Consider the following 27,466-nt stretch of genomic DNA (forward strand, 5'->3'; position numbering starts at 1 on the left):
TCCTGATTGGCCTAAAAAAAAAAAAAAAAAAAAAAAAAAAAAAAAAAAAAAAAAAAAAAAAAAAAAAAAAAAAAAAAACTGATTTTAATCAGAGAAGAGATTTCTCTATGATTAGTGGAATGATTATGACATTTAGATGACAAATTTAAGTTCAATTATATCATCATTTCGTCTTCATGTAAATAGTGAAGTTTTTATTATTTCATAAAAGAGAACTAAAACTTCCTTCTTGCCGAAAAATTGTGGCACGATGTGGTTTTTTATCATTCTTAGTTACTTTGAGTTGTGTCTAAAGTCTTGACAAATGTTCTTTAGTAATTTCAAACACATTTTAATGTCGTTGGCTATAAGTAAGTTATTCGTTTCATGGAATTTTGTTTAATTTCTTAATTACTTAATGTGTACATTTTGCAAAATAAATTCTCCACTGTTGCCAGAATCGAAAGAGAAATTATGATGTCAAAATACGAAACAAGTAAGGGAAAAGAAAATGAATGGCTAAATTCCTTTTTGATATTAATTCTTTATTGACTTTGTTAAATTTTATCAGAATAAAGTATAATAAGATGCATTTCATTTAAACAACATAATATTGGATTTCATATTCGAAAACGACGCATTTGTCATCATTTTGGGATCCTTATGACTCCCATTTCTTTTCTTTAATATGTTCGAGATCCAAACACAAAATTTAAGTATTAATTCTCGAGTCCCAGTCTAAACAAACCGTATAATAAAGTAAATCAGGGAAAATATTAGAAGATTTTCTTCAAAATCTTGTAGGAATCATGCTTTTTTATGTACTGGTGAGCTTCCCATCGTTCTTTAAGTCTCATTTTCTTAAATAATATAGGTAATCTGTATTATTGTTTTATGCGGTAATTCTGCTTATTTTAGTAACATTTAATGCCAATGGCATTTGAGAAAACTTGCACACTATTTATCAGATGGTATTAAAGAGATTCTGGTATTTGTAACAATGTCTGTTCAGTGACGATCACAAGGAAATAGAGAAGGAACAATACTTCAAAAAATTTCTTTCCCTAATTGAACGCCTAAAAACGTTCATACTGAGAAAGTGCCATTAACCTCAAGAAATGTATTTGCATCCTTTTAATTAGGTACAATTTTTATATTGTGGGGAGCCTCTGATAGATTATTATTAAACAGAAGGAATGATACAAGCTGCCAGTATTATTCAATAAATAAAAGTAGGTCAAAATCACTATTAAATGAAGTTAGCTTTTCTTCGATTCTTTGTTTACATTCAAGTAACTATGTTGTTACCAACTTTATTTGACCAGCAATATTATTATTTATTACCTCCTTTTGGTTTATTTGATTATGAGAAAACTGTTTGCACATATGAAAATTAGTTATTTATATATATACACTGTCGAAAAGTCTTATTTAGTTTTTATCATAAATTTAAAACAAACCCTACAATAGTTTTTTATTCATCAGTCAATGTCTTCCCCCATGGACTCTGAAGTTAGGTATGATTTTTTAAAATACTTTAGTGTCCTTTGAGTGATGACGTCACAGCCAAAGGGTCCCGTCGGTAAACTGCTTTTATATTTTGCATATGCATAGATATTTATAGGACTTATATTAATGTTATCACGGAAGTTGTATACTTTGGATTTTCTCCGGATGAATAATGAGTGAAGCAAAATAAAACGGTAGAAAAATAACAATGGAATATCGATTTTAGAAAGCTTATCCATCACAAGCTAATCACAATTTTATTTTTTCATCATTTAGTGTTTTGTAATGAAACCATATCATCATTTGAAAATTGCCAAATTATTCGGACAATAATTATAATATATCAGATTGGTTTTTTTTCTTTCTTTCTTTTTGGCTAGAGTTTACCATTGATTTTTGTCATAGCTGTTATCGTTTTCTTTGAATCAGTCCGCGGGAGGTCCCGGGACCATTTTCTTTCAAAAGATTAAATTAGTGTTGGCCAAAGGACTGAACTCGCTGGAGTCGCACTTTATAACTTTCACTTAGCTGTAGATAGCCGTGGGTAAAGTCGATAATCTAGTCTATTTAAATGAAATTATATCAAGAGTTTTGCAAACCGGTTGCTATCCTAAATCTCTACTACTGACGATCGCTTTCTGTTCGACAACAATTGTAGGCAAAAGAAGAAGAAACGTCAAGTGACGTGACGTCATCTGTTTTGCTTCCTTGCTTTGCCCGTTCCTTTCCTCCATCTTCCTTTCTTAGGTCCGATTGCCGAAGGTTAACACGTGTTGACTGTAGGTAAGTTCCTTTTATGCATAATTTTACTCTCCTATATCTAACATTACTGGAAGGTTGTTGTTTATTGATCATTTAATGATAGTAGAGCATCGTGTATTATTTCCCCGGCCTTATTTGACAGATTTAAGATTGCAAATCTGTTTGGCCGGTAGTTATTGTCTTTTCAAGTAAACCATAGCCTACCGATGGCCATATTTCCACGCCTAACGTGGTCGCAAATAGTTAGTGGATGATGAAGGGGATAAACAAGACTGATAGTAGTTACATAACTTTTATTCATTCATAAATCCGGTTAGTATATTGGGCTTGACCTAATGTTTATTTGCTATAGTTTACGTGGCATGAATTTTTCTTTTGGAATGAAGGATACTATTTGTAAAGTGTAATATCCCTGAACCACCGGCTACGGCAAATCTTGGGTGTTGTGAAATCCCGCTACTTTGGAAAATCTTTTTTAAACGTGTAACGTATAGGCAACCATGGCTACATTGTTAGTTGAAATAACTACATTAAGCCAGTGCTCTTCCGGCATGAAGTGCTATCCGACACTATTTTGATGCAGTTTTTAAATTGTTCGTGGTTCAGATGGCTGTTGGCAGTATTTTTTTTGTGTCCTGGGCTTTTCAGTCAGGCAATTTTGCTGCCGTAAGAATAGTGAATGACTCGAAACCCTTTTAGTGCGAGTTTTAGAATTTCTCAAGGTTACTTAATATCGTTATTTACCGGTTAGAATATTTAATGCGAAAACTAATGCATAGCGGTTATATTTTTAATTTTTGCACGGAACACATTTTCATTAGTTTAATTGCTTCGTGTATAACCACTTAACAATCCTGTATTCCCGATTTTAACTGGATACGTAAACGAAACTACCTTCCCTATGTAATGGAACAAGAGTTTTGATTGAAATTATTTCCTGTCCCGCTTGGTTATAGTAGCCATACCTCGGTGAGAGGTGGTACCCAGAGAGGTACACTGAAACCATACGTAAATTGCCGAACCAGCTTGTAGTTAGGGGTGGGATTGGAAGGGTTGAAGGTGTGCGTACGGGTTCATGCATATCTAATGTAGTAATTTTGACGGCTCTGAAAACTAGTTGCATCGGTGTCATTTTAATTTACGCTAAAATTTTCATTGTCCATTTTTTTTTTCTTATAAGTCATTTTCATGTAGCAATGAACATTGTAGGTCTATTGGTACGTAAGTCTACCACAGCAATGTTATTAAACAATGTAACGATAGAATTTAAGTGTCTTTGTCGTATAATTTGATTTAAGTACTCTTAAAGATTTAATTGGGTGTCATGTGATACATGTGGCTTGCTCATTTTAAAGTTTCTAGTTATTTTTTTATTTGTTTAGGTGATTAAAGCCAAGTTGAAGTGAATTCCACAATTAGAAAATTACCAAATGCCAAACTAGCTGGGAAAATGTATTTCCCCGAGTAGACAGATTTCTAGTGTGCATAAAGTTTCATCTGCATTAATCACAGGTATGGCCTAATAACTGGTATTGTCTTGTGTGTAGTAAAGGTCCTAACCAAAATGTTTGAAAGGCCCTTCCTTGACCTCAGTCGCGTAACCCTTGCCATTACCATAGTTTAATTTTTGTGTCACTTTATGTTAACGATGAAAGTTTACAATGGAAATAGAGATTTTTTTTTTGGGGGGGCCTATTATTTTAGCTAATCCAGTTAAAACATAATGGCAGAAAGGCAATTATTCTGCTTTACTTATATTCCTTCTCAGGGGCTTTTAGCAACAAGTCGGTTCTACTATGGTATCTTGGTTAAAACTACTAGGTGAAGGAATTATTCAGGTGCTTTGACGTAGTTTTTCTCCTTTCTGTAACCCGTCACTTCGTTCTTTTTTGCATTTGGTAGGCAAGTTCCTAAGTCTAATTACTCTAGTAATGGTGCCATTTTATAAAGAAAATACCAGGTCGTTCATTTAAATGTGTTGGAAGTTTCATGTCTTTCTTGATTGTTCGTGGCTATTTTCCTTCTGTTATTCAGACCAGTCGTCTCTTGTTCCACCTTCTCCCATTTTTTTGCTCTATATTATAGCTCCATCGGTGGTAGTTCAAAATTGAGCGCACTCCATTTCTCGAAATTGGGCTCAATTTTTTAGACTTCTGATTTTGACAATTTTGTGCATACGGAAAACCCCCCAGTTTGAGTGGACAAACTAATTCTAGAAACTGTTATAAGGGGTACAACGTATCTTGGGTATTGCAATGAACCAACCAGTCAAATTGGTCTAATGTATCTTATATTCCCCTTACCCCGGTGTTACTTTGGTGGGAATTGCTCTGGAATAATAGTTACGGCCACGTTTTTGTGGGAAAAGGATCCAAACCGAACTAGACTTTCCCTATGATCTTCGGTCGTTTGAACCTTTTACGTCCCGTTACAAAAACTGGAAAATTTACAGTTTCATCCATTATGGGAAATCTATTATAATAATATATTTCCCGAGTAAAGCAAGTCTTTTGTAGTATTTCTGTAAAATATTATCTGTCGCAAATGCCTAGTTCTTTATATATCGACGATCAAACTCACGCTACTCATGTCTTCCTCCCAGATTTTTCCTCCCAAAAACTCATTTGGTGTCAAGAATTTCTTAAGGTTGCTCAAACATTACCAAATGGTTCAAGTTAATACTAAGTAATGCCCATTGTCCAAATGTCTGCAAAGTCACTGAAGTCAAGAGAATTTAGTGCTGTGCAGCTTTCAAGTAATAAGTGATTTTGATTGGTATAATTTGCATAAGTTTCTTGACATCTCGTATCGTTCGTCCTTTAAAGTTGAATGTGGGTACAACCGATGACTATGAACAGTTAATAAAAGCAAATATTTTAAGTTACAACCCAATTTAGTTTTCCGTTAAAATTATAGAAATTTGGGCCGAAAGTGGGGTTGAGAACAATTATACCACCAGGTCTAATGAGCATGGTGGAAAGCCCCGATAGTTGCCAGAAGAGAAAAAAGTTTAACTTGATAGAGCGTGAAAAATAGGCAAGTATCAAAATCCCAATGAAATTATTACCCAAGAGATAACTAGCTTTACTTCTCCCGAACAGTACCTAGTTTCCAATTTGTACACCATTAACGTTGAACGTATTAGGTGTAAATGGGATCGTAAAGAATGTTTTAGAGAATGTTTCTCCACATATACTCTAATTCTAGATTTAACGCCACATTCTTTACATCACAAAACGAATGATTTGGAGTTTTTCTTGGTAATGTAAGATCGATAGTAAAGGAACCTCGTCTCGGTAGTTTGTACATAGATGTAAATATTTAAGAGTTTTTGTTCATTTGTAGGTTACATTTGAATATAACCTCCAACAAACGCAAATATGATCATAGTTTAAGGTTGTTGTGGCTTAAGCGGGGTTTACACGGCCGAGCAGCTCGTCGAGCCCGGTTGTCGAACCTACTTGTGGAACGGCTCGAAGAGCTTTCAGACAGTACATCGAGCCTCAGTGTGCCTCGTGCTAAAACAACGTTAACATGTCTCTCGACCAGGACAATTTGATAGCCATTGCTTTAGCAGTGGCACTAAGAAGGAAAAAGAAAAGATCAAAGTGGACGAAGGGTTCGCTACTATAAAGAGAGAAATTTTCACATAGCAATTTGCTTATTGCTTTAAAATTAAGGCTTTAAAATTAGTTCTTTCAATATTTCATCTAGAGCCGCTATTCCTTTGTTTCTGGCTACTTTATTGGAATAGTCTTTTGATTTAACTTTCCATAAAGCTGGATGAGCCGTATATGTATGTATGAAATCAAAGTACGACTTCCTTCTCATTCTTGCTTTCATTAATGGCAGCCATTATTCGTTTCTTTGATGATGTTTCCTAGAGCAGGTTTGAATAACAACTGAGGTTCGATGCTCGACACCCGTTCACACGTTCACACCGTTCGTCAAACAATGTAGCTCCGCCCACAAAAGTCAAGATGAGTCTGACTTTTATCGAGCCGTTCGGCGAGCGCGCTCGACAACCAAATAGCCCGTTTACACGCTCGAACATCAATTCAAATACAGGGTTGTCGAGCCAGGCTCGACGAGCTGCTCGCCCGTGTAAACCCCGCTTTAGGCGGTAACGTCCCTAACTGCAGAACGCCCAACGGGGATTACTGTCACTTGCCTCTCATTTGTGAATGACTTTTAAACCTAAAATAGCATTAAGCTTCGATTAGGAACTTGGCGTGTCCATTGAGGAACAATGTTAGAAAAGAAGGTAAAATGAGTAAATAAATGAAAGTAGAATATTTTAGAAGTAAAGTTAATTCATGATTATTAGGACATTGAATCCTTTTGTGGAAAAATTAGATCCCACTTGCCACCCAATTTAGTGTCCATAACTCCCATATCTTTTTTTTTCTTTTTTTTGCGGGGGGGGGGGGATAAGTAGTCTATAGTTAATAAATCAGCCGATGGTAATAATCTATTCCCTAGTTAGTAGTTTGGTTTTTGCTAAGGCCGTGGAGCATGGGATGTTCTTACATTGTGAACACGGAGTTTATATGATAAGGGTTGCTTATAAGTTTTAAAGATGAGTTCCTAGTTTCAAACTCAACCGATGGGAGTAGGTCAATCTTTTGTAATAATGACTGGATTCTTAGGAATACTTGATGGGCTTCTTAGTAACTACAGAAATAGAAGCTAATATCTGGACCCATTACTTTTCTTACCGAATGATGCATTTGCTCATGCCGACCTGCGGATGTTGAATCTCAGTGGTCTAGCTGATGGTGTAAGTTTTATAGAGTAGTTTAACCTTAATTATACTCAAAACATGATTGTAAGAGCATTATTATTATTATTATTATTATTATTATTATTATTATTATCCAAGCTACAACCCTAGTTGGAAAAGCAAGATGCTATAAGCCCAGGGGCTCCAACAGGGAAAAATAGCCCAGTGAAGAAAGGAAATAAGGAAATAAATAAATGAAGAGAACAAATTAACAATAAATCATTCTAAAAACAGTAACAACGTCAAAACAGACATGTCATATATAAACTATTAACAGCATCAAAAACAAATATGTCATAAATAAACTATAAAAACTCATGTCCGCCTGGTCAACAAAAAAGCATTTGCTCCAACTTTGAACTTTTGAAGTTCTACTGATTCAACCGCCCGATTAGGAAGATCATTCCATAACTTGGTCACAGCTGGAATAAAACTTCTAGAGTACTGCGTAGTATTGAGCCTCGTGATGGAGAAGGCCTGGCTATTAGAAATAACTGCCTGCCTAGTATTACGAACAGGATAGAATTGTCCTGGGAGATCTGAATGTAAAGTAGGTCGAGGAGAGTTGTTCCTTAGCATTGTTCTTTGCATTGGTGAGGTATTTTAACTAAACTTTATTTCAAAGTCCAGGTATGAACTTTAATTGCAAATTTACATTGGTTGAACCAGTCTGCTGCTGAGGCAATTGCACAAAATTCGATTTAAGGAGTTTGATTAATTTATCTTCGCCTCCTTCCCCCGTCTAACTTACAGCTGCTGGTTAATTTTTTTAAAACAAAACTCCGAAGTAATTTTATTAACAATAGAATAAAAACCAAATGGGGATTTCCTTATCCGGTTTGATTACCATTGTTGAGCAAATTAATTGCACTTTTCGAAAATAATTATGTAATTTCTTTGATGATCGTTTGCTGCTCGACTACTAGATGAAAGAAGTCGGGACTCGGGTGGTCTGACGTAAGCTCCCGTTTTCCCTTCTTTACACGTCAGTGACGTCACCGAGTCAGTCCTCCATATTTTCTTCATCCGACCAGCAAAGAGCAGCACGTGTGGGCAAGTCCCTTTTGTTTGACTTTCGCGAACTTTTGAATTTTATTAAATTGATTTATATAACTCGATGTTTTGTAATTGTGGGAAATTGGTCTCGTATTTTATTGTCTAAGCCTTAGACTTGTCTAAGCCTTAGACGTGTCTAAGCCTTAGACTTGTCTAAGCCTTAGACTTGTCTAAGCCTTAGACTTGTCTAAGCCTTAGACTTGTCTAAGGCTGCAGAGTTGTAGGCTACTGGACTTTAGTTATTTTCCCTAATGGATTGTTTGGTAGGTAGTAAGCGCAACATGTTCACCTTGGTCACGTAGGTTTTTGGGGAATTCGTCAGATATTGATTTAATAGTATAGATCCGAGAGAGGTTAGGCTAAGGCGCTATTAAGATCATGTTAGACAAATTTTCCATCTTGAATATTTAGTTATTCTGCTTGACCTATGGTTTAGGTTAAATGCCTTTCGTATTCTTGAGTGTCTGTGTAAGCCCAGAAAACGCCAGCAAAAAAAAAGTACGTTATAGATTTTGATGGAAATTCTCTAGCGATCACGTACAGTATATATATATATATATATATATATATATATATATATATATATATATATATATATATATATATATATATATATATATATATATATATATATATATATATATATATATATATACTGTACTTAGGGAAAGTTGTTAGGAGGCGGCTACGGGCTGCAAGATTGCAAAATCCCGTGTCAGGCTTAGGGCCAGGCAATCTTCAACAACAACAATGTTAGGAGGAATTTGCCAGTGCACTTCTTACAGGTTCTTACATTCGTACGGCAGCGGTGTTAATGTTTTAGGTGAAACTGATTTTATGGTAGTAAGACCTCGTGCTCTCGGGTCAGCTTTAGGGGGCTATGACACTGGCAAAAAAGCCCCGTCCAGAAATATGGTCCTGGACTCCTGGTAAACTGTGTCTCAGTCAGCCTGTTTGTTTATTTTTCTTAGCATCTAGGTCTTTTCCCCAAGTTCCCGGACCGACACTACTTGAAAATTTTTCAGCTATTATGCCATGTAACTAGCTGAAAAAAAAATTAAAGGTTCCTAAATGTTCTAGAGGATTTTAGAGATAACCGATTTTGTATGAATAGGTGGCAAATGTGAAAATGAATGCGTGGTAGAGTACTTTGATGGAACATTTTATCGACAAAACTTTACATTTAGACATACCAGAACAAACTGATTTTTTTGTGTAACCAGATGCCTAACTGCTTCAAGATGAAGTTCCATAATTTCATCACAATTCATATAAGACTTCGTCTTCGGTATATTTTAAAAATTATATTGCTCTATAATTTTAAGTTTATTTCATTTCATGTAACATTGCTATACATGTTCAGCTGCCGACGAAAAATTTGGTAATGTTACTCCTTTATGTAAATGTTTGTATGGTAGCTCTAAGTCCAACTGATTACCGGCCAATTTCCATAACTCCCATATCAAAAGTTTTTGAAAGTCTTCTGGCAAAAGGTCTTAACAGGTTTACTGAAGGAAATCATTTATTCCCTAGTTTATTTGGTTTTCGTAAAGGCCTTGGAGCATGTGATGCCCTTATTACAATCTCCATTGCTGTGCAGCAATCCCTTGATTGTGGTCAGGAAGTTCGTATGATTGGCCTTGATTTTAGTGCTGCCTTTGACCGTGTTAATCATGAGGCTTTTTTTTTTTTTTTTTTTTTTTTCTCAAACTAAGACAGTTGGGAGTGGGTGGGTCGTTTCTTAGCATTATAATTGATTTTTTAAGTAATAGATCTGAGTAGTTGTTGATGGGCACCATAGTGAGTATAGGAATGTGATATCCGGTGCTCCACAGGGTAGTGTTCTTGGCCCTTTATCTTTCATACTATATACACATGACATGTGGTTTGGCCTAGAAAACAAGCTTGTCGCATATTCAGATGATGCTACTCTTTGCATCTATTCCATCCCCTGAATGTAGATCTGGGGTTGGTAACTCCCTTGATAGAGATTTAGCTAAAATTAGTGCGAGGTGCAATTTATGGGGTATGAAGTTGAATCCTAACAAAACTCAAAGTATGATTGTAAGTAGGTCAAGGACGGTGGCTCTTCAACATCCGGATCTCAGTATTGATAATGTTTCTTTGAATTTGTATGACTTAAAATTTTAGGTGTGATTCTCGGCAGAAAATATACTTTTGAGAAACTCGTTAGGTATGTGCCTTCTTCAATTACACAAAATTGGCTTATTGAGAAAGTCTCTCAAGATTTTCAGTGATCAATCTATTCTGAAGTGTGTTAATTCTTTCATTCTACTTTGTTTTGAATATTGTTCTCCTGTCTGGTCTTCAGCTGCTGATTCTAATCTTGATTTGTTGGATAGAAACGTTTGCGGTCTTTTAAATTTCTTGTTCCTGATCTAGATATTAATCTTTGGCACCGTCGTTCAATTAGTTAATTATGCATGTTGCATAAAATTTCTCATAACTCTGACCATCCTTTACATTCAGGTCTCCATGGACAATTCTATCCTGTTCGTAATACTAGACAGGCAGTTAATTCTAATAGCCAGGCCTTCTCCTTCATGAGGCTCAATACTACACAGTATTCTAGAAGTTTTATTCCAGCTGTGATCAACCTGTGGATTGATCTTCCTAATCGGGTAGTTGAATTAGAAGAACTTCGAAAGTTCAAAGTTGCAGCAAATGTTTTTGTGACCAGGCTGACATGAGTTTTTATAGTTTACAGTATACGACATGTCTATTTTGACATTAATAGTTTATATATGACATATCTGTTTTGACGTTGTTACTGTTTTTAGAATGATTTGTTAATTTCTCATTAATTATCCTTATTTCCTTTCCTCACTGGGCTATTTTTCCCTATTAGAGCCCTTAGGCTTATATAGTCTTGCTTTTACAACTAGGTTTGTAGCTTGGCTAGTAATAATGATAATAAAATTCTGTGAAAACTCGTGATAAAATTTAGCACATTATGAGCTCTTAAGTATGTAGAGTGCAAGAAACAACTTTGACTGTTGCTATAATTAGTGTTGGTGATGATTATGCAGACATTGTAACTCGAGTACGGCGAAATTTTAGTTTATCAATAAGATGCTTAGATCATGCGTTTAACCATCAAACCAATTTGATGTCTCATGCCACACTTCCCCGTTTTTTTTTTTTTTTTTTTTTTTTTATACACCATTCCGATACATTCCAGGTGGCTGAAATTGAGCAAATTTTGTTTTTCTCTTAACTTCACGGTAAAGTTGGAATATTTTAAGTGGCAAAACCAAACTGTTGAATTTTTTTAGTCGATTTTGTTAAATGTATCTGAAGTTTTCCCCTACGCCACGTGTAGAATTTTTTTTTTCTTAGTAAATTTTGTTAAATATATCTGAACTTTCCTCTACCCACGTGTAATTTTGGTAAAAATGCAGTGGAAATAGGTTTTAGAGGTGGTGAAATTCAAGGTTAGGTGAAATCCACTAGCCAGTTTTAAAAAGCTGTGCCATAGCTGGTAAGAAAATGCGGCCATTAGTAAATCTAGTAAAATCACTTGAGCATGTGATAGAATTTTACTGTTATTACAAGCAACACTTAATAACGGCAACGTTCTTGTGGGGAAAATGTCTCGAAGACCTAATTAGATATGTCCTCGCACGTTAAAGCAACACCTAACTTTACATTCAATTTAATTTAGAAGCTTGAACGTTTACAATAGAAATGCTAGTCATGGAGCTACGGTGAGTTTTTTAACCAGCAAGAACAGTAATGTCAAAAACTGTATTTTCAGGGGATAGTTTTGATATAGTTTTGATATGTTATGTGCAGTGAAAGTACGGTGTGCTGTATTTAGCTAAGAAATCGTGGTTTATGGTAATAAACTATTAATTAGAGCTGTCAAAAATGACGTCACGTGTGCGCACACCCCTACCCTATTTATTCACTACAACCAGTTGGTTCAGCAATTTGCAGGAGTGTGGGGTGTCAGTGTATTAACTCGCGGCTTGCCCCTCTCATCAGGGTATGACCACTACTACCCCTATGAGCGTGTTGGGTAAGAAAATGTTTAGTCACTTATTTTTATTATCAAGTGGGAATGGTGTAATTTACGATTTTTGTACCCTTCTTGTTTATTAATTGGTTTTCAAATGCTAAAGTCCTAATGGTTGGGGGACCACACACAAAATACTTGGTTTTTTATCAAGTTCGATTACAATGACTACTTAAACAGCTGTTTTAAAAGCAAATACTTATCTATGAATTATGACATTGTGGTAGTATTTTGTTTTAAAAGATATTATGCTATATAGGGCTCTGATGCCGGGCTGGGCCAGCAGCTGCCCAATAATCAATTGGAGATTTTTTTAACAGCAGAATTTTAGAGGAAGTGAGAGAAGAGGTATATTGGAGGACCAAAAGCACTAAAGCAACTTCTGCAGCTCAGTGTGAGGTGTACTGACAGTAAACTCTACATAGGATCAGTTAGAGCCTAGAACATAATCTAACTTACAAATACCTAATTTCTTAAATGGTCCCTCGTTAACATTAAGCGTCATGAATGTGTTATCCAAGAATTGATCTAGTTTACAATTAGGATAGGTTTTAAACTATATTTAGTGTTGTCATGAACATGAATTATTGGGGTAATTTTGAAATTAAATATCATCGGTAAAGGAACATCTACAACTTAATATTTTCAACACACGTGCTAGTATTTAAGTGGTGGTTTTCACAACTTGGTTATATTTGAGCATTAAAGCTTTTCCATCAAACGCAGGTTATATTTGAGCATTAAAGCTTTTCCATCAAACGCAGAGAGCATTAATCTGTTCAATCCCAGTTCAATCATAAATTGGTTAGATTATAAACTTAGATTATCATGTAGCCCTGATTGGAATAGCAGAATGCAATGGCCCAAGAGCTCTTTACAAGGAAAGCAGCCCAGTGAGGCAGGGAAATAAGTGAATAGCAAATAAATTGAAGTATTGGATAGAATATTAAAAGGTCTAAAAGATCAAGAATAAACTTTAAAATAAATCAGTCATATAAAGTATGAAATAAGATTTGTCATCCTATTCGACAGAAAACCATTTACAAAAAAAAAAAAAAAAAGGGGGGAAAAAAAAAAACTTCCACCGATTAAACTGCGGGATTAAAAAGATCATTCCACAATATGTCATAGCTGGGACGCAACCTGTACGTTGTTGTGGAAATATAAATAGGTTAACTATAATGAAAAAAAACGGCCAATCAATTTTATGAAGGGAGTTAGTGTATATATATGTATATATATATATATATATATATATATATATATATATATATATATATATATATATATATATATATATATATATATATATATATAATCTACTTAGCTAGAATCCTATAAAGGAATTTATAGTATACAAAAACATATACTTTCTGCTAGAATCCTGCCTCTGTAAGGTAACGATAGTGTGACGCGTCGACCGAGAGAGGAGTTGTGAACTCAAAGGCAGATTGGAAACGACTGAGTTATTTATTAAGGAACACACTTCTTTATATACAAAACCTCGAGGCAACAGGACATGACCTGTTCGAGAGAGACAAAGTTAGAGCAAAACGGAGACATGATCATTCAGGTTCTTTTTAGTGCGAGGGAAGAGCGCAGATACAAGCATAATATATACAAAATAATTATGTACAATTGTGTGACATGGTTGGTACATGGCTCCCCCCCTAAAAATGACATACTGTACATGTTAAATAGGGCGCCCTGATCTAGAGAGGCGAACTGTAGGCGGGTCATCTGGCAGAAGATAAGCAGGTTTTAGACTATCAATGGAGACCCAGTCTTCTTTGCCCCGAATGTTTAGGAGGAATGCTTTCGGACTGCATCGGATCACAAGGAAAGGGCCCGTGTAAGGGGGCGTTAGTGGTGGCTTGCTGGTGTCGTTGCGCAGGAAGACGTGCGTTGCAGAGTGCAAGTCCGTTGGTATGTGATGCTTCGCTGGGGGCTTGTAAGTCTGGCGGCACGGAGTAAATTTTCCCACGACGTGACGTATGCGCTGGAGATCGTCGGAGGAGGTCGTAGAAGGAAAAAACTTGGCAGGGACGACCAACGGGTCGCCATACACCATTTCGGCTGCCGAGACGTCGAGGGCGTCTTTAGGAGTGGTCTTTAGTCCAAGGAGGACCCAGGGAAGCTGAGTTAACCAGTTGCAATCCTTGCAGTGGGACATCAAAGCTGCTTTGTGGGTGCGATGAAAACGTTCAACCATTCCATTGGCAGCTGGGTTGTAGGCCGTTGTCTGATGTAGGGTGATGCCCATGAGATTCGCTAATGACGTCCATAATTGAGAGGTGAAAGTTGTTCCCCTGTCAGAAGTAATATGCTCAGGGATACCGAATCTTGAAATCCATCCAGAGAGTAAGGCAGATGTACATGAGGCGGACGTTGCAGTTTCCATGGGAATGGCTTCAGGCCAACGAGTGGAGCGGTCGATGACGGTAAACAGGTAACGATGTCCTTGTGATGTGGGTAGGGGGCCTACAACGTCGACGTGAATGTGTGCGAAACGACGCTGAGGTTGAGGAAAGGTGCCCACTCCTGAATCCGTGTGTCGATGTACTTAGGAAGTTTGGCAAGAAGTACACGCACGGACCCAATCCTTAGCATCCTTAGAAATGCCGTGCCAAATGAACTTTGCCTTCAGCAGCTGTGCAGTAGAACGGCACGAGGGATGTGAAAGGCCGTGGATGAAATCAAACACCTGTCGGCGCATGGGAGCAGGAATCCAAGGTCGCGGTCTACCAGTACTGACGTCACAGAGGAGGGTGGTGTTGGAGTCTTCGAGGGGAAAATCCTCCCAACGGAGGGACGTGCAGGATGTCCTACAAGCTTGATACTCTGGATCCTGTCGTTGGGCTTCAGCCAGGGTGTTGTAATCCAATCCCAGTTGAACGGCAGCCAACGTGTTTCTTGGCAGGGCATCGGCAACGGGATTCATTTTCCCAGGGACGTATTGGAGGGTGCAATTGTATTCAGCCACGGCGGAGAGATGTCGGCGTTGACGGGCGGACCAGGGGTCAGACTGTCGAGTGAAGGCATGCACCAGAGGCATGTGGTCTGTACGAATGACGAAGGGCGTAACTTCTAAGAAATGGCGAAAGTGACGGACAGCCAAGTGCACCGCCAGCAATTCTCGATCGAAGGTAGAATAACCCAATTCTGCCTTGGACAGTTTTCTGCTGAAGAAGGCCAATGGGCGGGGCGAGCCTTTGACCACCTGCTCGAGTACTGCACCAATAGCGACGTCGCTGTCATCGGTGGAGAGAAGGAGAGGGGCGTGTGGGATAGGAAAAGTGAGAGCCGCAGCAGTTGATAGGGCCTTCTTTGCATTGCAGAAGGCTGCTTCTTGAAGGGGACCCCACTTCAGGTTCTTTGGCTTGCCCTTGAGGGAGGCATAGAGGGGAGCAAGTGGCGGCAATGGCTGGCAGAAAACGGTGATAATAGTTGATCATGCCAAGAATTCCTGCAGAGCTTTGACGGTGGAGGGCGTGGGGAAATTCTGAACGGCTGCTACCTTCTCAGGGAGGGGATGGACTCCTTCAGGAGTGATACGGTGCCCTAAGAACGACACTTCGTTGGCGCCAAAGGTACACTTGTCGTACCGGACTACAAGGCCGTTTTGTTGCAGGCGGTCGAGCACGATGCGCAGGTGATGGAGGTGTTCTTCTTTTGAGGAGGAGAACACAAGTATGTCGTCCACATAACATACACAGAAAGGGAGGTCCCCTAAGATGCCATCCATGAGACGTTGAAACATTGCCCCAGCATTACGAAGGCCAAAACAGGAGTAATTGAAGGTGTATGTGCCAAACGGAGTGGTGATGGCGGTCTTGGGGATGTCTTCTGGGTTCATAGGCACCTGATAATACCCCTTCAGGAGGTCGAGCGTAGAGAAAACCTTCGCTTTGCGCAGGTAGGAGGTTACATCGGCAATGTTTGGGAGGGGGTAGTGATCCGGTTCTGTTTGCATGTTCAGGCGCCTGTAATCCCCGCACGGACGGAGGGAGCCGTCTTTCTTCAGAACGATGTGTAAGGGTGACGACCATGGGCTGGAGGCCTTTTGGCAAAGGCCCATTTTCTCCATTTCGGCGAACGTCTGTTTGGCGGCTGCCAATCGTTCCGGTGCTAGACGTCTGAATTTTGCGAAGACTGGGGGTCCCGTCGTCTTGATATGGTGATAAATACCGTGCTTGGCAGGAACCGTGGGCGTTTGGCGAAGTTCTGGACGGAAAACTTCCGGGTACGACGTGAGGAGGTGGGCGTAGGCATCCGTGGGTGCGCTGATGTGGATAGCGAGGTTAGAGGGGGCGGGTTGAAGAGGTGTCGACAAGTAGGAGTCGGCGTTGACCAATCGTCGGTGGGCGACATCGACCAGAAGGTGGAAATGAGAGAGGAAATCCGCACCAAGGATTGGCATAGTGACGTCAGCAACGAGAAACTTCCAATTGAATATACCGTTTCCGAACGATAATGTGAGGTTCTCGTAACCGTAGGTGGGTATCGCAGATCCGTTGGCAGCTACCAAGCGGACGTCGGCAGATGTAGACAGACTACGTTGTGCCTTGAAGAGTTTCCTTGGCAAAAGAGAACGACAAGCACCCGTGTCTACCAAAAATCGCACGGCCGTTCCTGCATCCTGTAAAAAGAAAAGATTAGAAACATGGGAGGCCACCGCCACAAGCGATGGCCTACTTACACGTTTTTTTTGGCCACTGACAATCTTTGGCACATTTCTTCGCGGTTGCCCTGAATCTGAAGTGGTAGTAGCAAAACTGCGGCGGATGGGAGGTAGTAAGTGGCTGTAGAAGTCGTTCGTTGGGGCGCGAGCGATTGGTGGGTGGTGGGCGGCTTTGTCGCCGCTTCGGCACGTCACGGGGTAGGCGTGTATGTCCTACGGCATTCATGTCAGCTTCGGTTGACGTTGAATAGGCATCCTCGTCGTCAGGGGTGGAGGCGTTGATGGAGGTCTTGAAGTGGCTGTCCATAAGGGCGTCGGTTTTGGTCATCAAGTCCTTTATGGGTAAACTATCGACATCGGGTATGGCAGCGCGCACAGGTTCAGGTAAATGGCGTATCCAAAGGGCACGGAGTAGGTTCACCTCACGAGGAGAGCCATCTGCGGCAGGTTGAAGGCGACAGATACTGGTCATTTCCCTGAGGGCAAGCGAAGCCCTTTCGTCCCCCAACGGTTGTTGCGAGAGCTGAAAAAGCTTTGCTATACGGGCGGCTGGCGACGGCGAGTACTGCTGCAGAAGGTATGATTTGAGGTCGTCATACGCTATTGGGGTGTCTCCTTGTTCACAAAGCCAGTCGGATATTTCTGGGAAGGTGTCCTCGGGTATCGCCGCGAGAACATAATCTGCTTTGGTGGTTGAGAGAGTCACGCCCCTGATACGAAAGTGGACTTAAGCGCGTTGAAACCAAGCGAACGCTTCTCCGCTAGCGAACGGTGAAAGTTTCAATGGAGCGGCCGCAGTGCCAACTGCTGGGGTAGAGTCCGCCTCCGTCATATTACCAACGATGGAGGGGCGAAGGAGGTGGGGGTGGAAGGCAGTGGGAGCGAGTCGACTTCCGGGGTCACCAATGTGACGGGCCGAGAGAGGAGTTGTGAACTCAAAGGCAGATTGGAAACGACTGAGTTATTTATTAAGGAACACTCTTCTTTATATACAAAACCTCAAGGCAACAGGACATGACCTGTTCGAGAGACACACAAAGTTACAGAGCAAAACGGAGACATGATCATTCAGGTTCTTTTTAGTGCGAGGGAAGAGCGCAGATACAAGCATAATATATACAAAATAATTATGTACAATTGTGTGACACACGGTTGGTACAATAGTTCTTAATTTGAATAGAGGCATGGACTACTCTAGGGTGCAGATAGTTTCCTTGTTGCTCGCTCCTCAACACTGGTTCTGGGTACAGATTGGTACAAAGGCCTGCAATATGTTGATAAGAGTTCATTGTCATATATTAACTCCTACCTAGACAACACAAATTGCATAATTTGTTTTAGCTTCCATAGCCTGTAATATAATGGACAACTAGTTTAGTTTGCAAATCTAATTTCCTCAATTCTATGCTATTGCTTCGAAATTTTCGGAATTTGCTACCGCTTGTCAATTACCCTGGTTACCTCAGTGCCTATAATTGTCTTTTATCATTCATCATTGTCTTTATTTTAATGACAGCTTCCTTAGTGGAAAGCTCACATGGGTAATTTCCAATACAATGATCATTTAAAAAAAGTTGTCATTTTTTTTTTTCAATTTCATTTGCCACATTTTTTTTCTTGCTTTCTATACTTTATCCTTTCAATTTCTTTATCCTTTATTTCTATGGTGACAGTTTTTAGTTACCCTTGACATATTTTTCAATAATAAGAATATGCACTGAATTTTACTGTGGTTTAATTCTTGAATGCCACAATTCAGAATTTTTGTTACTAATGAAATCCTTATTACAGTAATGCAATGATTTTTTCAGGTATGGTGTTAAGTTGAAGTTCCTTCTCTGCAAGCAACATAACTAGAATAATAAGTTGAGCTGCAGTTAAATGCCAGTAGAGTTCTATGTTTAAATGATCTTATTGAATGGAGTAACAAAAGGCTACTGGCAAGAGAAGAAAATTGTTAAATACAGAAGAATGGCTGGAAAAAAAGAGCAACATCATTAGTAAAGAAAGCGCCAAGAAAGGCTGATTTAATATCTTGGATTGAAGGATGAACAAGGAAGTAAGGTCAGAAAAAAGGATAGAATTAATGAGTGTTAAAAGGAGGCAGAATTGCATCTTTACTTCCATTTCTGTTCTAGGTGAGTATTTTATTGCATGCTCTATAAGACTGTGTATATAGTTATGAAAATATAGCTGATATTCCAATGTTTTAATCACATGGATGTTTTCTGTTGTCCTGAAATATATAGATTTTCTGCTTGATGTGCAATAGTCCGTAACTAGTCTTTGCCTTGCTGCTTTAAACAAATAACTCTCTGAGGTAGCGCTCTCCCAGTCAATTGTACAGAGTCGTGCCCAAATGACAAGTACGGTTGCTGTGTTTCATAAGCAAAGGTGTTATAAAAGATGTTTAGAGGGAGAACATGGTGTCTCCCCTTTTCAAAATCTTAGACTGACTGACTTTCTGGGTGCTGCAAAAGGAATACAATCCATCTAAAAAATTATGAGCATTCCAAGAACATGATGAGTAAAGTAACATATCTCGATCATTTCTAGAAAAAAAAAATTAAAGATAAAAACATTTTATTGGAGGTCTACATCAGATCTATATGGGGTAGTAATCCCGGGTCTTAATATTAGTTATCAAGGGAGGAGATCGAATTTGAAAAACACAAGTTTCCAGGATAAATCGGCCTAGCATTGTAAAACCGAAGGTCAGGGGCAAAAACCTATGCTGTTTGGAGATGGCATAAGTCACCTTAATTGGTATGAATGTTAGTCCTGTCCTTGAAAACCCAGCACTAGTCAGCCAGCCCCCTTAAGACTGCAGTTTTCATAACTTTGTGAAATTTTTTTTGAAGATTCTTGAACCCAAAAACTTTCAAGTAATTCTTGGAATTATATACTATCCTGCAGGGAAGATGTGTGTTGCTTTGAAATGACTCCAATATATAACCATAGAAGCTTATTTACTTTTGGGTACAACCCTCCTTGCAATATTTTTTGCCCCTTGTCGAACCTCGGCTGATAGTATTGAGTCCCTTTGTCAATAGGCATAGGAGGAGGAGATGATTTCTGTTTTGTCATAATTGAATTTTCAAATTTAGATCTTCTGAAAACTTAATACTGTAAAGTTTTATCCAGTTATCTAGTTCCAACAGACTAGAAAGTCTGAAATTAGTAGATCCATTCAAAATTACTTAGAATTCCTCTCTACAACTCTGGTAAGTTTGGCATTTATGCCAGCGGTGGGTTACATTACCTCTTATCAGTTTTTTTTTACGTCGCCTGCTTAATAAACATTACTGAAAGCATAATACAGTAGCCAGTAGGGATTTATGAGGCCTCCCTTTATGATAAATGTGTACCTGGCATCAACAGGCTTTCCTTAGTGAATAGAGCACTGTAGGCTAGGTGTCTTAGATAGCACTTAAATCACTCGTCAATTTTATGTAATGCATAGGAAATTCATAATGGTGTAGTATCAGAAATGCCTAAGTGTACACTTCCATATGCAAAATCATATTGTAATGTTCTTCCTTTATTTCCAGGAGAGAGTTTGTTAAAATTTTCAAAGAATCCTCTACCACAAGGAATATGTAGGCAGTATAGTAGTTGTAAAGAGTACTGTACCAGAAATCTAGGAATACAACTTGTAGGATACTGTTATTGTGTCTTAATGGGAGGAAATTCACAAGTGTAAAGGAAGGACGAGGTAAGATCTTAAAAGAATTTACTGTATTATCAGATGTACATGGAAAACTTGTTTAAACTTATAAATACTGTAGTTATAATTGCTGTGAAATCTATGTATTTTAATGTTTATTTTCCATCTTTCAACATCTAAAATTATGAATTTTATTTTAGGGAGTTGCAACAGGGTGAAAAATCTTAGAAATTTGTCGAACTATTATTTCTTGTCGGCCAGCTTAGTATTACAATAAATTTAAACCAGCAGTCGGCCATGAATTTAATTATCCAATTCAACAGGATAATAATTAAATTTTTAGTATATCTATAAATTTGAAAGAGCTGATTTGTGTTTTCTTATTAAATGTAAGTTTGTTTTAAGAAACTTTTATTAGTATTTGGGAGTATGCATTTGAGTTTATATATTTGGAAATTTATGAAGCTAACATCCCTAATACAGTATTGTAGTGTTAGTTTACTTGACAGAAATAGTCCAATGAATATTGCAGTTGCCATGTTGTTCTTGTAAGGTATAACATGTTATATGGTTTTATAAAATTTGGTACATGGACTGGCTGCTATGGCAAGGTAGCTATTTAGCAACATTAAGAATGTTAAGAATCGTTGCCAAAACTACTTCCACTGGGAAGCAGACCACTCCCTACACTCTTCACAAGGCGAGATTTGTTCGCAATGACGCCCCCTATAGGGCAGACACAAAGAACGTGGGTTGGTTTTAACTGACGTCATGGAGGCATGTTTGCATTGGAGCATCAATGAAGAAGCACAATCACGCCTGATAATAAAAAGTCAGCGTAAACAGCAATGTTCGTCAATGTCTAAGGCAACCTTGAGGAAGAGAGAAAATAGAACCACTGCTCAAGCCTAAGAGAAAGTTACTAGTTCACCATTCCATGAGTGCATATACAGATGGCTGGTACCCTTAGTCACCCCCTGGGGTTGCTACCTTGCACCAAAAAAGTGTAATTGGCTACCATCCCCCTTTGTCGAAAGAATATCCATAATAAATAACTCCAGGTTTGCTTTAGTTAGGGAAAAATACAAATTATCTATGAATTTGTCTTGTGCTTAAAGTAAAAGTTAAAAGATTGGGCTCTATGGAAGAACGTAGGAATGAAGGTAAAACCAAAGACTAAAGAGTGCAACTCTTGGTTGAAAGGAAGCTGCAATAACCATTCTTTTATGTCTATACTACCCTTAATGGTTAAGGTGTGGTTTAGTTTGGATATTTTGAACATCCATTTGTATCTCCATATTTCTTAGTAATTTAGAATACGGTCCCGTTTTGGGGGCGGGTCCTTTGGGGGTTGCAGTCCAAATTGATTTCTAGTCTAAATTAAAATTGAACAGTGGGTGAAATTGATCTAAGCGCTAGATTTTGTGCTTAACTTCCTAACCCCAGCTAGGTTGGTCAAGGCACCAGCCACCCATTAAGAACTATCGCTATTTAGTTGTTTGTGCTGGAGTGCCATGTAGTGCAACATTGGACCCCTCAATGGATACGGCTCATTTTTCCTTTGCCTGGACATTCACCAAATAGTCTGTCCTATTACTTTCTCCTTTTCCTTGTACATCTTACAGCAAGCAAATTTCTTCTTCACTTGTGATTAGGTACTGTAATTGTATAATGGCTTCTTCCCATTTGGTAAGGTTGGAAGAGAGCAATGGAATGCAGCTCTACTGGGAGGACGACACAAATTCTAAGGAACGTTCTTAAACTGTTGGGCTGGGTTAATAGAAGGGCCATGGATGCCTGGTGGTTTATCTGCAAGTTGTATTTTCCTTAGGTTCCTTAATCCTCCTGTATGGCGTGGGTATTACGGAGGGTACAAAGCCTTGCAGTGTGCGCACACACATTGTAGACCTATTTTTTTTTACATTTTCTTTATTCGTTTTTTAGTGTGTGGTCATTACATACTGTTTTTGCCCTTATTGTACTTTGTTTTAAAGTACAGTATTTTTTATTTTAAATACTAAATCCCGGACTAGTACGTCCTAGACTTTGTCAGTGTCATCAATTATGTTGCAAAATTTGTGACTAAATTGCAATATTACACCCTAGTTTCCTCACTTAAATTATATTATGCTCGGAAACTTAAATCTAAACTGAGGTAGCCTGCTTATCTGAGCTGCTTATTACATGTTTTAGAAACAAATGCTTTTGAAATAGGATGCCATTCATAAGGGAAATGGTGGTGTATATTTGGATTGAGCACTCTACTCTTAAATGTTAATGACATGAGATTCAGGTCATAAAAGTTTGTGGCAGGCATTACTTTTGTGTTCCATCTATTATAATCCCAACTTTGAAGATTCTATAGTAGATTCTTACTGGTTATGATACATCATGATGATGGAAAGGCCTGGGGAGTGGTTAAATTCTTCTACTGATTGCCATGTCTTGTAAGCTTTGGACTTCTGAATCAGGCTGAGGAAATCTAAGTAAGGCTACTTGCAAGTCCAGTAAACTCTAGGGCCAAGGATAGACAGACTACCATTAGTTTTTTAAATAGCAAGGCGGGTCCTCCAGTTGGACTAATCATGGCATTTTTTTTTTTTTTTTTTTTTTTTTTTTTTTTTGTCAGGACTGAGCAGCCTGTTGCTGGATGTCGTAATCTTGTAAGCTGTAGATAAAATATGTAAGTAGGCTGGAATGACATTTTGAGTGCTCTTTTGCATTTGAATTGTTCAGTTGAGTAAAGGGTAGAGCTTTCAGTTCTCTTCGAGTGAAAATCTGCTGTACACAATCAAACGGCATATCCCTTTTAGTGTTGAAATACAGAGGGAATGACAAACCATGGTGAAGTTAGGATTATAGATGCACTTATTTGAGGAATGTAAGGCTAGTCATTTAACAGAGGAGCTATACAGTTCTCCGCTTTTGAAGCATTAATGGAATACAAATTGACTTGAAAAAAAAACCCTTTCTAGTAAAACCCATGAACAATAAATGGTGGGCTATTCTCAGATCTGTTATCTAATTTGTAGACATTGAGTTCCTCCTTTGCTTAAAGTAGATTGCTCACTTGATGTACAAAGGAAAATAAACTTCCTTTGGAGGATGTTTGGCTATAGGCAGAGTGAGAAACTCTCATTCCTGTTTTCTTGAAGCAGAATTAATAAGTTTGGATGTTAAGGAGGTGTTTACCCAAAGGAATTTTTTTTTTCCCAAAGCCAGCCGATTTCTTAGCTACCAAGTTGTAATTTTTTTTTTTACAAGTTAGAGAACTGCTAAAGCTACTTCATTAGGTAAATGTGTTTGTAGTAGTTCTAGCGGTGTTGATTACTGGCCAATTTCTGTAGTTCCCACATTTAAAAGTATTTTGTTGGGAAAATTCTTAAATGTTAAGCCAAAGGTAGAATATACCCTAGTTTGCTGTTTGGCTATCACAGGCCTTTATTAATGTGATGCCTTCCTCCACTTGAACTTTCAATACTTTACAGCTACTGTATCACTTTACTATCATCAGGAAGGTCTTACGATTGGCCAAAATTTTAGTGCTGCCTTTGAAATGTCGATGAGGTCCTAGTTTTCAAACTTGAAACTGAAGGGAATAAATGGATCTTTTATTGGCAAAATTGAATTTCTGGGTCAACCTGTGACGGCCGGGGAAAAAGTCCTTCTTTACACTTTTTCTGATATAAATCCAAATATACCAGAGAAAGATAAAAGCATGGAATGCAGAGGTTACTACCCTCGCGCGAGCACCTCGTGGGTGTCGTGTATACATCAGGGGCGTGTGAAAACCACTATTCACGGGCTGTCTTCCATTTAGATAACTCCTTCATCAAAGGGAAGGGCCATGCCACCGTCACCCACACGAGCGCCCTCTAGGTCATCCTTCTGTTTTGGACTTGCCCGCATAGTCGTAATTTTTTTGTGCTTTCGGTGTTTTCAAGTGTTTGTCGTTAATTCATCATGACTGACGCTGCTACTTCACCTTTACCAATGTTAAGTACCATAGTTTGTTTTGACAGTTTTTTTCAGTACCGGGCATTTGTTCTCTTTCCAGTAATGTGGATTTTAATTTTGGAAGCGGCTTGGCCTTCCTCGGTGACGGCAGCCATTTTGGCCTTGTTCGCTTCGATAGTTTTTCAAGTTAATATTGCCCATCTGGTACTCTGTCATCTAGGTTATATCACTTACGTTTTATGACCATTTTTATTATCATTATTTTATTATTGTTTTTACTATGGTATTTTTTTTTGCTAGCAAGTCCAATTTGGACGAACGAAAAATAACGTTCTTGCCTTTGTTATAGTTTACGTACACGCCTCGGGAAGGTGCTCGTTTTAGACTATATCTTTATATTTTTTTGTTACATTGTCGTTATTCTTCGTTCTTGGTTATTATAATTTTATCAATATTCTTATCATATTATTGTGTGATTTTGGTTCTTTATAATGTAACCATGAGAGCGTGAGCATGGAGTGCTCGTTTTCTGTTACTACAGTTACGAGTTACCCTTTCTCTCGTTTTCTTTCTTAAGCTCCAGTAAGGAGAGGTGGATTTCCCGTTTTCCGTTTTATACGATCACGAGTTATTCCTACCTCCGCTTCTTCTCCGGTTTTATGATATTACGTTTGTTGGTATTTACGTTTTATTGATGTGGTTACTGTTAATATAGCTAGCATTATTAATAAGTTCCGTTAGTGTATGAGTCATTATTTTGGGATCGCTTTATGCCGACACCCGTAGCTCCGTTCTCTTCGAACTTACACCGCCTTGAGTTATACTCCGCTATAATGGATACTCATTGGGTTGGGAACTAGTCAGATATTTGGAGTGCAACGGTGAAACCCGGCACTCAGACTCCAGCTTCGGCCTTATGCACACGAACCTTTTTTCATGATTAATCACGATTTCATTATTACTGTCCTTTTTCATCAAATCTCTGGCTTCACCGGAGATCACACAGACGTTCAGCTTTGAGGTTAATATCTTAACGCTGATGTTCACGTTTTCACTATGACGGACCTTTGTCACCGGATCTCCGGTGTCAGCAGAGATCACTCAGACGTTCAGAACCGGGGTTAACATTATTTTAATGAGGTTTATAGTTACATGTTACGTGGTTACTGGATTTTAGTATATCAATTTGTAGCTCTAGCTAACAATTATGAAAGCCATATTAGTCACACATAATTAATGTTATTTATTTCTTTTGATTCATCTGTTCACTGACCAGAGTCTCAAGGAACAGTAAATGGCCTCTCATGGCATGGTTGGTTTCGACCTGGCTTTTTCATTAGAAGGGGCTAGCGTTCGATCCCAAGTATGGAGTAGAAATTTATTTCTATTTGAACATGGTTGTATGGATATTTATCCATATACTGTATATACATATATATAATTAAATATATGCATAAGTATAGACATATGTATTATATACATGTACAAATATATACATGTACATATGTATTATTGTTTATAGATAATTTGGTTGATCCCAGCCTGTGAATAGGATCACTAACCAGAGTTTCAAGGAACATCCAGACTTGTCTCCTTTCTTTTACAGAAGGTCCGCCTACATGGTATGGTTCCTGGAGTCATGCACGCTCTCCTATGAGCTGTTCTCCCTACTCCTGAACGGTGATGTAAGTTGGTTCTAAATTGTTTCGTTTTGGTATTCTTTGGCGACGATTTAATTTGTTCTTGATTTATGTATACATCGCTTATTGTTGAGAACGGTCTTCTCCTTCATCACTAATCCCCTCACTTCTTTCAGGATGATGATGATTCTCTCCGGGCTGCAAGAGCGGCTCTCCGCCCTTTGGTGTCAAGATTTGGAAGGAATGCTCCATCTGGTGGACCCCATCTCCTCGGCGTGTCCTCTCTAGGGTTGGACGTCGAACCCATGGATGAGCAGGTAGGTGGTAATGAGTTTTGAGCCTTCAGCTTTGCCATTATCTGCGTCACCGGCCTAGGACCCTCAAAGGATCCTGATGTTCATATTACCTTGCATAAAACCGTGACTGCTAAAAGACGAAGTCCGATAAGTCCAGGGCTTCGACAGGATCCCTCCTTCCCCGCCGACCTGATCAGGGATAGGGTTAAAGAGCAGATACAACACATTCTAGGGCAAGCCAAGGAGTTATGACGGAGCTCAAAGATCTGATCCGTTCAGGAACTCTGATGTCTCCCCCTACAGCCCCAGACACGTCGAAGTAACCTCCTTCGGTAAAAACAACCCATAGAAATTTGCCTTAAATGTCCCATATATAGATGGTACCATAACTTGGGATGACATGGGCGTCCGCCCTTTAGAAGCCCTAGAGTTTACCCTCCGGGGCTAGAATTCCCATTCAACGGATTTGTCTGTCTGAAAGAGCATGCCTTGGTTAGGTTAGACAAGGTACCGAAGGTAACGGTAATATTTCCTAAAGAGCAGGCCCAAGCTGTCTGGGCCAGGATCTTGTCGGTCTGGGGGTACGCTAATTCCATGCTCACCCCACACAATGGGGCCTACGCCATATCTACAACTGCTCTCATTATTACCTTGCCTATTACGTATAAATTGACAGGTCTTACTATTCAAGATGTCAAAGAGACGGACCCCACCTCGAGGAGTCCCTAGCCTCGATTTATCCCACTGAGACCTTGTTTCGGATATTCACGAAGAACCTATCTCTGTCCTACCAAATCGACCTACACGCTTTGTGGTCTGCTCGGGTTAGTTGTAGGAAATACGTTCTGTCTGAGGCCTCTATCAGACATGAACCGAACAGGCTGATAGCTTCCTCCTGCTGGGGTAAAACACTCTTCCCTCAGGAGGAGGTGAACAAGGTTCTACAAGATAATACGAGAGGAAACCAAAATTGCAGGTGAGGCGGGGCCTCACTACCAAAAAGAAGGTCGAAGACCAAAAGCAACCTTTCTTCAAGAAGAAGCAGAGATTTACCCTCTACAAGACGAACCGGGGTCATTGCCATCAATCGTCGGTTA

At 38.8% G+C, this 27,466-nt stretch overlaps 1 long non-coding RNA gene across 1 annotated transcript in view; it reads left to right on the top strand.

Annotated features, from left to right (window-relative positions):
• Positions 1 to 2,068: 2,068 nt before the first annotated feature.
• The window catches only part of LOC137657686 (uncharacterized), a 38,334-nt gene continuing 12,936 nt past the window's right edge, over positions 2,069 to 27,466 (top strand). The window contains exons 1-3 of the long non-coding RNA XR_011047185.1: positions 2,069 to 2,271; positions 18,621 to 18,947; positions 20,361 to 20,524. This is a non-coding gene — a long non-coding RNA (uncharacterized lncRNA). The remainder of the gene's footprint in view (positions 2,272 to 18,620; positions 18,948 to 20,360; positions 20,525 to 27,466) is intronic.

The sequence above is a fragment of the Palaemon carinicauda genome, chromosome 18, assembly GCF_036898095.1.
Source record: "Palaemon carinicauda isolate YSFRI2023 chromosome 18, ASM3689809v2, whole genome shotgun sequence".
In the NCBI taxonomy this organism is placed as follows: domain Eukaryota; kingdom Metazoa; phylum Arthropoda; class Malacostraca; order Decapoda; family Palaemonidae; genus Palaemon; species Palaemon carinicauda.